The 14,904-nt window shown below is 38.4% G+C and overlaps 1 long non-coding RNA gene across 1 annotated transcript in view; it reads right to left on the reverse strand.

The window, feature by feature from the left end:
• Nucleotides 1-5,548: 5,548 nt before the first annotated feature.
• Nucleotides 5,549-14,904, reverse strand: part of LOC142487317 (uncharacterized) — a 48,580-nt gene continuing 39,224 nt past the window's right edge. Inside the window, exons 4-5 of the long non-coding RNA XR_012799192.1 lie at nucleotides 5,763-5,903; nucleotides 5,549-5,563 (exon numbers count right to left, since the gene is read on the reverse strand). This is a non-coding gene — a long non-coding RNA (uncharacterized LOC142487317). The remainder of the gene's footprint in view (nucleotides 5,564-5,762; nucleotides 5,904-14,904) is intronic.

A 14,904-nucleotide genomic window follows, 5' to 3' on the forward strand; every position in this document is an offset into this window, starting at 1 on the left:
GTTTGCTTCTTCTTTTTCTATATCTATAAAAAAAATTGTGAAACCGAGAGTACAATTTTGCTTATTTAATAATAAAATAAAATAAATATATATATATATTTTTTTTTTTCTTTCTATTTTTTATTAAATAAGTGAAATTGTACTCTCGGTTTTACAATTTTTTCTAGTGCAATTCATCCAAAAAATGTTCATGTATTTTTCTTTGTATAATAGCTTACCTAACGAACATACAGTAGGTGTAATGCTAACCAATTAGGCAGCTATTCTAATTGGTGCAGTGCACACAACCGCTACGTTTTTTAAGGGTCTCTGCAGCTTTAGGCAGTTGGAAATGAGTTGCAATTGGAAATTATAAATTATATTTAGCTTTATATTGCAATACTGACAGTGGATAGTTTTTTTTTTTTTAAATATTTGATTGTTTTATCTAATGAACACTATTTAAATATAATTTAAAAAATGGTTAAAATTAAAAAAAGCCAACAATCTACAAATCTAAAAAACTGAATGTCTCTACAATTTAATAAAACACAGTGAATATCACTATGCTGAGTGGTATTTGACTACCAGAACAGACATTCACATCTTGCTTAAAGGAATATACATTATCTTACACTAGACAGATATAGTCTTAGGTTTCAGTGTGCATGTATTTATATTTTTTATACAAACAATTAATTTAGTAGTGGCTTTGAATATGGTTAAATTGGGGAAGGTGTTTGTTTGTAAAGTTCAGTAGATAGCCACCAGTATGTATCTCATGTGATCTTTACCATGATCTTTTAGGCACTGCTGAACACATACAGTAGGCCCTTAGAGAGAACGTGCCACTACAATTTGTGAGTCACCCGTTCTTACTCTGTCTGAATCTTGTCCTGTGTGTGCCTGTCAGGATTCATTTCTATCACCATTACCCTAGGGGCAGAAAGTCACATTTTGTTTCTATTCACTTGTCTGATTCCTAACAGATAATATTCCCTCTTCAGAACCTTATGAAAGTACATTCTTTTGAGGCTCTAATGTGAATACTTTGATCAATTTATCAAATTATATTTAAATTATCATAGAATGTCCTTAATTTTAATGAGGTGTTTGTATATTAACAAGAGATTAAAAAGCAGAAGGCTTCTAATGGAAGACTATGTTATAATAATATTTGAATATTACAATGAAAAAATAAAAATTATTACATACTGTAGAAACACATTTATACATGAAAGTTTTTTTTGTTTTAAATGTAATGTTTCTAAAATTAATATTATTAACACAGAAGGAAAAAAAAAACCTGGCTACAACATTTCTGTCTAAGTGTGATGCATTCTTTGAGATATTTCTTTAAGGAAGTTTCATTTTTACCTGTGCACACTCAAACCAAACACTTTTAACATATGTCCAAGGGAATGTTTGAGTGCACTTTGCACTTCCACTGGGAATACATAGTACAATATGTCAAAAGGCACTGAACGAATACATTGACAACATTCTACTCATTTTACTGATTTTGTACATTCTTCAATCTACAATGAATCACTAATATTAACAGCATACTGTACGGACACAGAATTTGATGCCAGATAAGAACAGCTTGGCCAACCTAGTCTGCACATTTTCCTATGTGCTGTAAAACCTCAGACCCTATTTGATCCTTGGCTTTGTTTAATATTTAGGTCTATCCCAAGCATGATTGAATTCTCTTTCTGATTTAGGGCCTCATGCAGTAAGCACCGAAAAAATGCAATCGCCAAGTGTTCCCTATCGGCATGATTTTGCCGATTGTCCCTCGCCTTATGCAATAAGGCCTGAATCTCTTACTATTGAAGCCAAAAACACTTGTTCCCACTATGCTGATTAATTGCCGATCAGACACAGGTGTATCGGCGAGCATGGCGAGGGCGTGTTATGTTCGCCAATTTAACTTGTTTCTGAATCTGGCGATTCTAGCATTTTTTTGATTGAGCGGACCATTTAAAGGCAGCGTTTCTTTATATTCATTCTCTGTGTTGTTGCGAGAGAGAGAGAGAGAGAGAGACACACAGAGCTGGGCGATTTGCATATTTGATATTGAGAGAGAGAGTTGCTGTGTATTGTGATTGTTTTGTCCTGTGTTGTTTTGTTAACATCTTGTTGTTGTTGTCAGTTTGTAAGTGTTGAGTGTGATTGTGTTTACATTTCTTTTCTGTTCTTTGTGACTGCTATAGGTATGGCCGAGAGGCGTGTGAGGAGTGATGCTGGTTGAGTGATACTGGTAGTCGTGTGAGTACGCGTATGAGTGAACATGGGAGTCAGGGGAGTGGTGTTGCTGTGAGTGCTAGTGGTGTTGCTGTGAGTGCTAGTGGTGTTGCTGGGAGTGTGAGTGGTGTTGCTGGGAGTGCGAGTGGTGTTGCTGGGAGTGCTAGTGGTGTTGCTGGGAGTGCGAGTGCTGGTGGTGGTGGGGTGTCTGGTGTTGGGGGGGTGTCTTGTGGTGGTGGGGTGTCTGGTGGTGGTGGGGTGTCTGGTGGTGGTGGGGTGTCTGCTGGTGCATCGGTTTTGGAGGCTCTTCCATTGGAAGGAGAGTCCAGTCAGCAGCAGCCAAGCTCTATGGCTGGACGTGGTCGGAAGAAACGTGTGGAGCGGCCACGTAATCCTCGTTTCAATGATGAGGAAAACAGAGTTCTTGTCACACGGATTTTGGAGCACTATGACAATCTGTATGGGCATTTAGTAGGTAAGTCAATGTTTGCATTCATTGTGCATAAACTTTGTCTCGTATCTGACGTCACATGTGTTAATTGAAATCTATTAATCTGTAATATCTATCATTTATTGTTGATTGTTACATACATTATCCTTCATTGTTTACACCGAACATAAGAATACATTAAACTATATTTTTTTATGTTCATTGAACATTGACGCAAGTTTCCTTAGCTTTGTATGTCTCCACATAATTGTAATCCTCCTGTGCCACACATATTCAACCTAAACCAGCATGTTATGTATCTCTTTCAACAGTTAGCAGAATTTGTCGTGAATCGTCATTAAATTACATATAAACGTAACATTATTTTTATGTATTTCAAGGACGGACAAGTTCAGCCGTGAAGAAAGAAATGTGGGATCAAATTCGATTGTCTGTGTCTGCGTGTAGGAATCATGTCAGGGACCGCACGAATTGTAGGAAGAGATTTGATGATGTCAAGGCGACTTTAAAAAAAAAATCCAAGTACAACGGAATCATGCTCCTGGCACTGGAGGCGTGCCGCCATCAGCAGCTCTAATGCTAACTCCATTGGAGGAGCAGCTGCGTGACAAATTTCTGCCGGTCGTCGTGGAGGGTTTGCCAGGGGACAGAGATATTGGTATATACCAAAATCAATTCCCACCAGGTGAGAAATCTTAATGTACTACACGTGTCATATCAAAATTAATATATCAATGTATCAAAAAAAAATGACACAATTTTTTTTTATTAATAATCTCTCTCTTTCTATCTGTATCTCTCTCTCTCTCTCTCTCTCTCTCGCTCTCTCTCTCTCTATATATATATATATATATATATATATATTTATATATATATATATATATATATATATATAAAATCAGCTTGGTGATGATAATTCATAAATATATAGATATTATATATACATATTATATGTGTATGCTCATTTGCATGTATTGTGTCTGCAATCATCACTTACACCATTAATAGCCAGCACACACCAGTTGAACTGCAGGAACGGATTATGTGTAATGATATTATAAATATCACACAGTGCCACCTTTTACTTTATAAAACATTCTACATCTTTCCCCTATAGGTTTACGCTTCCACTATGGTCAGAGCTTGTAGCACACACAGGGTTAACATGCATACCCACTAAACACACCCACAGTCATCGTTTGTCACATTAATGTGTGTAATCTCAGTGTTCTTGGTTCTATTGTGTATGTCTAAAACAAACTATACTTCACTATTTGATGTATGTGTCTATTATATACATATAATATATGTTTATATTTGTCGATGTATGTAACACCTCCAAACAGGCCCTTACTGCATAAGAAACTGTTGCCTGTAATATTTTGAATTGAAAGCCGAACATTATGAACTTTCACGCAGACATTACATTATTGGTTCATAATGGTATTTTTTTGCTTAATGTTGCCTCATGTGAGCCGAAATACCAACATGTACCATTTATAATTAAATAGTGTTAACATATAGTTAGCTTAATATACTCCTTACGATCATGTATCTGTGTGTGAAAACAGCTTCAACTCAGATGTAATCATAGCATAGAGGTGAACAGAAAGGGGGGGAAGAGCCAGCTCATGGGGTCATGTTGGGGTGAAGTGTTGGGGGAGGGTTAGAGGTGGTAGAAGCTGACAATGTGAACTAAAGTTCATGGCAGTCATTTTAAATGCTAATTATATGTCAACTTTTACAACATTTACACTATATTTTACAAATTACCTTAGTAATTAGTGTTTTAAATAACTATTGTAAACTTAGTGATACCCGAGCTTCTCAGAACAGCAGCATCTGTGAGCGACACACTGCAGGTGGTGCTGAGTGTCACCCAGATTACGCGCTACCCCTACTTCCCAAAAATATTCATACTCATTTATCCCAAAAATTCAACACTGTTAATCAATTATGTGCAGAATTGTAAGCATAGAGTATTGATTTCATTCATGGCACTGATGTCACTTATTGTGCCTCTCATAATAACTAACATATGCAGTGTATGTAGAACAGGCCACTGATTTTTAATACCCATACCTTCATACATATCTGCATGAACATTGTATTTATTAAAAATTATGTATTTTCATAATATTCCCATGTACATTTGTGTTAAGATGGATCACCTACAGATGGAGCTAAGCATATCATTGTTGTATCGTTAAATAATGCTGATACTTTAACATCAGTACTCCTACTACAGATACTGTCATGTGTATATAATTCAGAAATTAAGCTTGTGCTGTTTATCTTCTCTATAGTTGCTCCGCCAGCTCCTGTGTCACCTGTCGCACCTCAGACAGACCATGTGTCCTCACCTGCAACATCAATGTCATCAGCAAGAATGGAAGGTGAGTGTTACATGTGATGAACTTATGAATAGTTAATGACACAGACGAGATGTACGGTTTAATTACACAACATGTATTGTGTGCGTTTTCCAAGTAGCAACTAGGAGGTGTGATGTAACAACAATATTCCATTCATTCATCATTCACACTGAGTCGAGATGTTATTGTGGGAACCAAATGTTTGCATTTATTGAGCATAAATTATACATAATATGTCAACATGTAATGTCTTCCACTATGAGAGCAGCTATCATTATGGCATTAAACAATGTTAATGTGACATGTGAGTTGATCATTGATGTTTTTATTTTTAGAACAAGATATTTCCGCGCAGGGACAAATTGACTCAAGTGACCATGAAGTTGTTGACACTCCTGGATTAACACAGCATTCAAGTCCTCCTGCTCGTGACACTTTCTCAGCAATTGCAGCTTCGGAACAACGAATCTTGGATGAAGAAAATCGTCGCCATTCAGAAATTATGTCACTGCATGAAAGGATGCATGAAAAGATGATATCAGAAATGACACAAATAAAAAATGTCATCATACAAATTCCTAAAGAACTCCAAAATCTCAACAACACATTACAAGCACTAGTTCTGAATGTAAGCCAAGTCAATCAGTTGATGAGTACAGCAAGAGAGCACCAATTCCATTTTAACCCATCAGAGGATGGATATTTACTTGGTGCTAGTTTTTCTCCAGAGCCATCTGTCCTTCATTCATCACTTCAGGATGTTTCAGGTACACTTGGTGTTAATTATGTGCTGGTCCCTGTCAACATAGAAGAGTTGACATCATCTGTTCCAAATATTGAACCGACACCTACAAATGAGACACGCAAAAGAAAGATTGGTCATCAATTACAAATAACCAGCTTTTGGAAGAAGACAAAAACACAAACACAAGAAACTGCTCCACCAGTGTTTCAATGTATCTCTGTTGCTGAACCAGTGCAACAGGCCCCAACAAGTGCCCCTGAACCCGTGCCACAGGCTCCAACAAGTGCCCCTGAAACAGTGCAACATGCCCCTGAAACAGTGCCCCTAAACCAGTGCAACGGGCCCCAACAAGTGCCCCTAAACCAGTGCAACAGGCCCCAACAAGTGTCCCTGAACCAGTGCTACATGCCCCAACAAGTGCCCCTGAACCAGTGCCAAAGGCCCCAACAAGTGCCCCTGAAACAGTGCAACAGGCTCCAACAAGTGCCCCTAAACCAGTGCAACAGGCCCCAACAAGTGCCCCTAAACCAGTGCAACAGGCCCCAACAAGTGCCCCTGAACCAGTGCCACAGGCCCCAACAAGTGCCCTGAACCAGTGCCACAGGCCCCAACAAGTGCCTCTTAAACAGTGCAACAGGCCCCAACCAGTGCCCCTCAACTGCCACACGCTCCACAAAGTGCAACAGTTAGGCCTAGAGTACTTGGCACAGGGAGAAGGCAAGCACAACAGCAAACAAGCAGGCCTGTGACTCGCTCTCAAAAAACAAAAAAATAATAAATTACAAGCTACACTAAATTCTTGTGTGTTGTTGTGTTGTTTAATGCATACTCTTTCATGCATAGTGTATGTATGATCATGAATAGATGGTACCAAAGATTAAAGTATGTCCTTGTAGACATATGAATGTTTCTAAATCTACATTCACTGAATTTGGTAAGGCATGTTTGATAACATCTTGTAAACTATTATTAATTACTTGTTGATTGTAAATACATTATGCCACACAGTACATGTAAATGTAATATGACATTCACTAATTTCTTCTTAAGTATGATACTTTTAAGCTTGAGGATTGTAATGTTTAGTGTCATGTTCTGACACTATTCTTTATATACAACATAATTAAATGACACATATCACATGAGCTACTATTTCATTTTATGTGTAATTCTGTGTTGAGGCTGTAGGAAACCTACAAAAAAATAATGTTCATTCACACTTTATCATGTTCACATGTAATCATGTATGAAATACTTTAAATGGCAACAATATATAAGTGTGTATTGTATTGTATTGTATGTCTTTATTTATATAGCGCCATTAGTGTACATAGCGCTTCATAGTAGTAATACATGTGGTAATTAAATAAATAACAGATAATATAAATAACAGATCATGGGAATAAGTGCTTTAGGCATAAAAGTAACATTTCGGAAGAGGAGTCCCTGCCCTGAGGAGCTTACAGTCTAATTGGTAGGTAGAACGTACAGAGACAGTAGGAGGGAGTTCTGGTAAGTGCGTCTGCAGGGGGCCAAGTTTTATGTATCGTGTTCAGAATATTCACAGTGCTATTCATATGCTTCTTTAAGCAAGTGTGTCTTAAGGTGGGTCTTAAAGGTGGATAGAGAGGGTGCTAGTCGGGTACTGAGGGTAAGGGCATTCCAGAGGTGTGGGGCAGTCAGTGAAAAAGGTTTAAGGCGGGAGAGGGCTTTAGATACAAAAGGGGTATAAAGAAGACATCTTTATATCAATGTATATTGTGTGTGTGTGTGTGTGTGTGTGTGTGTGTGTGTGTGTGTGTGTATATATATATATATATATATATACACATACATATAATATATATATATACACATACATCTATATAGACACAGAGAGAGATAGTTACATACACTGTCACTCTGTGAGTGTGTGTGTGTGTGTGTGTGTGTGTGTGTGTGTGTGTGTGTGTGTGTGTGTGTGTGTGTGTGTGTGTGTGTGTGTGTGTGTGTGTGTGTGTGTGTGTGTGTGTGTGTGTGTGTGTGTGTCTATATACATATATATATATATATATCTGTGTATATATATATATATATAGATATATATATATCTATATATATATATACACATGAAGGTCAGTCAGCACACTGCAGTAGAAAAGGTTATAATAGCAGATGCTAGTCCCATAGAAAATAAGTATGATACGAACCAATCCAAAGACCAGTAAAGAGACAGCACACCGCACGGGGTTAATCCAAAAATCTATATTCACAACATGAAATACACGTAAGCCAACGTTTCGGTCCCACAGAGAGACCTTCCTCAGGGCCGTGCCTCTCTGTGGGACCGAAACGTTGGCTTACGTGTATTTCATGTTGTGAATATAGATTTTTGGATTAACCCCGTGCGGTGTGCTGTCTCTTTACTGGTCTTTGGATTGGTTCGTATCATATATATATATATGACTAAAGTGTGTGTGGATACTAAGTGGTCCCTATTGGTGTTGTGCTACAAACTCTCACATTTGAACTCAGAATGATAAGACTCTTTGACACCAAAACCAAAGGACTTAATGTGGACATGGGTTTTCTCACACCCTATCAAAATTGCTTGTAATTATCCTGCTTGCCTCTATTCTTATTCACACTTTCTCTCTCCTCCCCTGTATCCCTACCCCTCCTCACCTTTCTTTGACACCGTTCCCTGGCTTCAAACACATTTAACACCCTACCTTATCTACAGTAAATATCTGCTGGTTTTTTTTTCCCTCTCTCTACACTGTTTTAGCCATTGAAACCTTTGTATATCAGTATTGCTTGACCTGAAGAAGAGAGGATAACTCTCGAAAGCTTGTCCTATGACATAAATTGTTAGTTCAATAAAAAAGGTATCACCTAATACTGAAGAACTCATTTATTCTGCACTATCTCAACTGGACTAACACGGCTATTTTCTGCTTTATATAAATATATATATATATCACAACAAAAGAAGAAATATATTAGCGCCAACCTATCACTATATAAAATCTCTATAGAGTAAAAATATAAATAAAAGTGAAATGGAAAATGTTATTACAAATAAAAGTAAAAAACCTATACTAAGCACAGTGGATGTGGTAAAACATTTTAAAATAATGAACCAATAAAATACATAATAAAATATCAAAAAAGAAAATGTCCAGAAAAATATATGTAAAAGATATACAAATCCCAAAATGTTCCAATTGCTATCCAAAAGAGTCTTTGCAGCCCGAATGAAGGGAACACCACTTCCTTAGGATATCTACAAAAACACAGAAAAAACAGGCGCACTCATAGCGTAAAATTGTATAACAATAAATTTATGGAGTAAGGGATAAAAATGCACACTCACAAACAAAGCTGAAAAAAATGCGTTTTTGAGTACAACTCAGCCCGTTCAGATGCAGGAACCCAAGGAGGAGGACTTCGGTGTGATGTCCGCGGTGTGTCTTGCCACAATAGCCCCTCTAGGTCCTGGCAGGGACCGAGAGCCACGAGGGACGCCGCCTTCCCCTCTCTCCGGTGCTACACAGAGCATACACTGAATAGAGTCTCGCGTGAACTCGATGATGTCAGCGAGGTTTCAGCCGGGGAGAGTTCACAGTGTAAACAGGAACTTGAATGTCTGAATGGCTGGTAGCAAAATGCTAGCAAAGCAGCAGGAGTGCAATAATGTAGATGAGTGCAAATAAAATATATAACCTGGACAGTAGGCTCCACAGCAATCTCTACGCGTTTCGTCTCAAGCGAGACTTCATCAGGAGATGGTAGCATTGGCATTACATACAGTTATATAGTACACATGACCAATAAGATCATAGGAGGCAGAGGATTAGTAATGAGATACACATGATGAGTATTAGGGTTGGATTAACCCCTATATATGCCAGAGCACACATAGATAAGGATTCACAATTTTAATCCTAAAGACCAAGTATGTTATAGCATATAGTATTAGATGCTTCAACCAATGCATAAAATATATATCACAATTATAGACCAGAAATTAAACATACAAGTCAGCCAAAAAAGTTTAACCTGAAGAGTTAAGTAAAATGTCATTGGTAGTTGACTTGCATAGTAACATATATATAATACGTATAATACAGTAAACAGATGTCAATATGTGGTGAACAATACCCTAAGTATAGAGAGATAGCTATATAACCACTAAATATAGGAGGAGACAACATAGGTGCTAAAGAGACCCAGAGGGACCCGGGTAAGGAAACATGAGACCAAAAGGCTAACAGAACAACAAAACAAAAAAAAAAAAAGGGGTAGACATATATATATATATAATGTAGGTAAAAGGAAAAAAAAAAAAAAAAAAAAAGTACATAAAAATGAAATTAAAAAAAAAAAAAAAAATAGAACTAAAAATAAAAATGAAAATAAAAATAAACATAAAAATAAAAGTACAAATGGAGAGAAAATTTTTTTTTCTTTTTTTTTGAGATAATGTCTAAATAATGAAGGATACTAGACCAATGGTGGTCACGCAAGCAAAGTCAATGGTACCCATATGAATAATGTAAATGTGAAAATGATTTGGTATACAAATATAAATGTAGAGATACTGAGCCACTGTGGTGTAATGGCACCCACAAGGAGGGAACGAAATAAATCGTTCAACCCAGACCTCCCAGCTAAGCGCCAGACCTCAGAGTGGACAATTTGATGTAACTAAACTACTGTACTGATATCTATTGTGTCATTGAGACCCCCCGGAACCAATGTACCAAGAACATATATCCAGTAGGTCTCCCTGACACACAATTTTTTGAACCTATCACCCTCCGATAGGGAAGGTGGGATGGCCTCGATACCAAAGATGGACAGAGAGCAGGGATCCTTATTATGCATGGTGTCAAAATGTCGTGATAGTATGTGGGCCGCACGTCTAGGACGATTAGTACTAGATTTCTTGAGCATCGTAGAAATGTCAAACATGGCCTTCAGTCGCATTGTCTATCACGACATTTTGACACCATGCATAATAAGGATCCCTGCTCTCTGTCCATCTTTGGTATCGAGGCCATCCCACCTTCCCTATCGGAGGGTGATAGGTTCAAAAAATTGTGTGTCAGGGAGACCTACTGGATATATGTTCTTGGTACATTGGTTCCGGGGGGTCTCAATGACACAATAGATATCAGTACAGTAGTTTAGTTACATCAAATTGTCCACTCTGAGGTCTGGCGCTTAGCTGGGAGGTCTGGGTTGAACGATTTATTTCGTTCCCTCCTTGTGGGTGCCATTACACCAAAAAAAAAAAAAAATTTCTCTCCATTTGTACTTTTATTTTTATGTTTATTTTTATTTTAATTTTTATTTTTAGTTCTATTTTAATTTTTTTTTTTTTTTTTTTGTGATTTTTTAATTTCGTTTTTATGTACTTTTTTTTTTTTTTTTTCCTTTTACCTACATTATATATATATATGTCTACCCCTTTTTTTTGTTGTTGTTTTGTTGTTCTGTTAGCCTTTTGGTCTCATGTTTCCTTACCCGGGTCCCTCTGGGTCTCTTTAGCACCTATGTTGTCTCCTCCTATATTTAGTGGTTAAATAGCTATCTCTCTATACTTAGGGTATTGTTCACCACATATTGACATCTGTTTACTGTATTATACATATTATATATATGTTACTATGCAAGTCAACTACCAATGACATTTTACTTAACTCTTCAGGTTAAACTTTTTTGGCTGACTTGTATGTTTAATTTCTGGTCTATAATTGTGATATATATTTTATGCATTGGTTGAAGCATCTAATACTATATGCTATAACATACTTGGTCTTTAGGATTAAAATTGTGAATCCTTATCTATGTGTGCTCTGGCATATATAGGGGTTAATCCAACCCTAATACTCATCATGTGTATCTCATTTCTAATCCTCTGCCTCCTATGATCTTATTGGTCATGTGTACTATATAACTGTATGTAATGCCAATGCTACCATCTCCTGATGAAGTCTCGCTTGAGACGAAACGCGTAGAGATTGCTGTGGAGCCTACTGTCCAGGTTATATATTTTATTTGCACTCATCTACATTATTGCACTCCTGCTGCTTTGCTAGCATTTTGCTACCAGCCATTCAGACATTCAAGTTCCTGTTTACACTGTGAACTCTCCCCGGCTGAAACCTCGCTGACATCATCGAGTTCACGCGAGACTCTATTCAGTGTATGCTCTGTGTAGCACCGGAGAGAGGGGAAGGCGGCGTCCCTCGTGGCTCTCGGTCCCTGCCAGGACCTAGAGGGGCTATTGTGGCAAGACACACCGCGGACATCACACCGAAGTCCTCCTCCTTGGAGGGCTTGTGGGGTCGATGTGCGGGGTGAGTTGGCGATTGCTGAGGGGGATTGGCTCCGTCTTGGGTTCTTGTGGAGTTGCATTCTGGTGTATTTTGTTTTGTTTAATTTCCTTCTTTTTTTTTTTTTTTTTTTTCTCCCCTACTTTGCAAGGGGGTTTTAGCTTGGGCCTGGCCTATCCCTCCCCTTATTGTGGTTGGGACCGTCGTCTTCTGTCCGCCTACCTGTCCATCCTTATGTGCGGTCATGTCTTGCTACCTTCAAAGGAGAACGCATTTGTTGCTATTATTGAAAGATTGTTGTAGTACTTACCCCTGGGATTTCTGTCTGGTCCAACCAAGGCGACAAGACTTTTAGAAAGTTTTCGCCGGTGTCATTAACTAGACTTGTTAATTGTTCCATCTGGTAGACATGCCAAATCCGATTTCTAATTGTGGGGATGATTGGTACTTCCTGCTGCTTCCATAATGCTGCAATCTCGCATCTAGTGGCGGTTGCCAAATGCACGATCAATTTATGCGTCGCATTTGATATACCCTGGATCCGTCTGCCCAATAGGAACAACCACGGGTCCAGGGGGATCTCCAAACCGAGAATCCTCTGTAGCCAATCTCGAATTTGTTCCGAAATCGGGACCACTCTTTTACAAGACCACAGCATGTGTCGCAGGTCCGCCACCTCTCCACACTGCTTTGGGCAGAGCGGGGAGTGGCCTCTGACGAATTTAGCCAACCTTAACGGGGTATAGTACCAGCGCATAAGGACTTTATACGCGTTCTCCTTTAATGTGGTGCAAATAGAGCTTTTCGCCGCTCCCTGTATGATCTTGTCCCACTCCTCGTCCTCTAACGTCTCGCCTAAGTCTGCCTCCCACTGTCTAATGTACGTGAGTCGGTGGTCATTGTGGGTTTTTGGACAGATCACTTCCCTGTACATTCTAGAAGTTAGTCCCCTTGTGTCCGTAGCTCTAGAACACAGCTGCTCGAAATTAGTTCTTATAGGTCTAATTGGGGTTTTATTATAAAAGTCTCTGATCTGGAGGTATCTAAAAAAATCCTTATTTGATATTGCCGTTGCGGCTGTAATTTGATCTAAGGTTTGTATGTATTTGTTACCCTCCAGATCCTTAAGTCGTGTAATGCCCGACTGTTCCCAAGCTAACAAATTAGTTCTATTCAGGCCTGGAGCGAAGTCTGGGTTGCCAATAATCGGTGTCATAAGTGAGTCCTTGGAGGTTAGATTACATCTGAATTTGGTGGCCTCCCATACCTTTAATGAATTGACTATGGTCTGAAGTGGCGTGCCCATCTTGTTTAGTCCTTTTTTGGGTATCCAGATCGCATTCTGTATATCAATAGGGGTTGGGGATGAAAACTGTCAGCTCTCAGATAGCTATTTGTGGCAGTTTTTTTCTTATGATTGCTTGTTGAGAGGTAGCCATCTTCATTTATAGTGATGCGTAAGTCAAGAAAGGTAATGCTGGTGGCACTTATCTCTGAAGTGAGCTTCAGGTTATGATCGTTACAATTCAGCAGATTAAGAAAGGTTTCTAGCTCCTTTTTAGAGCCGTTCCAAAGTAGTAGGATGTCATCTATATAGCGGATCCATAAATCAATGTGATCCGTATATAGAGACATGCCTTCGGAGAAAACACTTATCTCCTCCCACCAACCCAAATATAGGTTGGCGTAGGTAGGGGTGCACGTAGTCCCCATGGCTGTTCCTTGTAATTGGAGATAGTACTTGGAATCGAACAAAAAGTAGTTATGTTGTAATACAAATTCCAAGAGCTCAATAACAAAAGCATTGTGTTCAGAGAACAGGCGACTGCGTGAGGAGAGAAAGTGTGTAACTGCCAGGATGCCAAATTCATGTTTTATACTAGTATACAGGGATTCAACGTCAAAACTGACGAATAGTGTATCTTTGTTAACCTGTATCCCTTCTAACCTGTTCAAAACATCCTTAGTATCCTGTACAAAGGATGGTAGAGATGTTACAAATTTCCTGAGTATTTGATCGATATAAATACTGGAGTTCTCGGTAAGTGAGCAAATCCCTGACACTATTGGTCTACCTGGTGGTTTATGGATGTTTTTATGGATTTTGGGGATACTGTAAAACGTGGCGATAGTAGGTTGTTTTGAGGTCATGAAGTCACATTCGTTTTTTGTTATGACCTTAGTTTTCAATCCTTTTTCTAGTATCAATTCCAAAGCTTTTTGGAATATTTCAGTTGGATCTTTGGCGAGAATCCTGTAGCATTGTTTGTCTCTCAGCAGTCTGAGGTTCTCAGCTTTGTAATCTTCTGTTTTGAGTATCACAAGATTACCTCCTTTGTCTGCCGGTTTGATTGTAATTTCATTCATAGTCTTTATCTCTTTAAGTGCCATTTGTTCCTGCTGACTTAAGTTATTATGATCTTTGGTCATCTTAAGTGCCTCAAGGTCTTTAGTAACTAGGTTCAGGAAAGTGGAGATATTTGCACAAGTATCTTGGTGGGGCGTGAAGCGACTTTGTGGTTTGAGAGTAGTGTGAGGTCCGTCTCCAGGGTTTTTTCCCCGTCTTCAAGGAGGTTGATCAGGTTTGCGAGATGTTCTTGATCTTGTATTTGTAGGAGTTCTTCAAATTCGTTTGGTGTTATATTTCTTTCTCTTCTTTTGAAGAATTTGTGCAACAACATTTTTCTTGCGAAAAGGTTGACATCCTTAACTGCTTCAAACAAATCAAATCTATTAGTGGGGACATAGGAGAGGCCTTTCTCTAAAAGGCTAATTTGTGCA

Source organism: Ascaphus truei, chromosome 2, assembly GCF_040206685.1.
Source record: "Ascaphus truei isolate aAscTru1 chromosome 2, aAscTru1.hap1, whole genome shotgun sequence".
NCBI classification, from domain to species: Eukaryota; Metazoa; Chordata; class Amphibia; order Anura; family Ascaphidae; genus Ascaphus; species Ascaphus truei.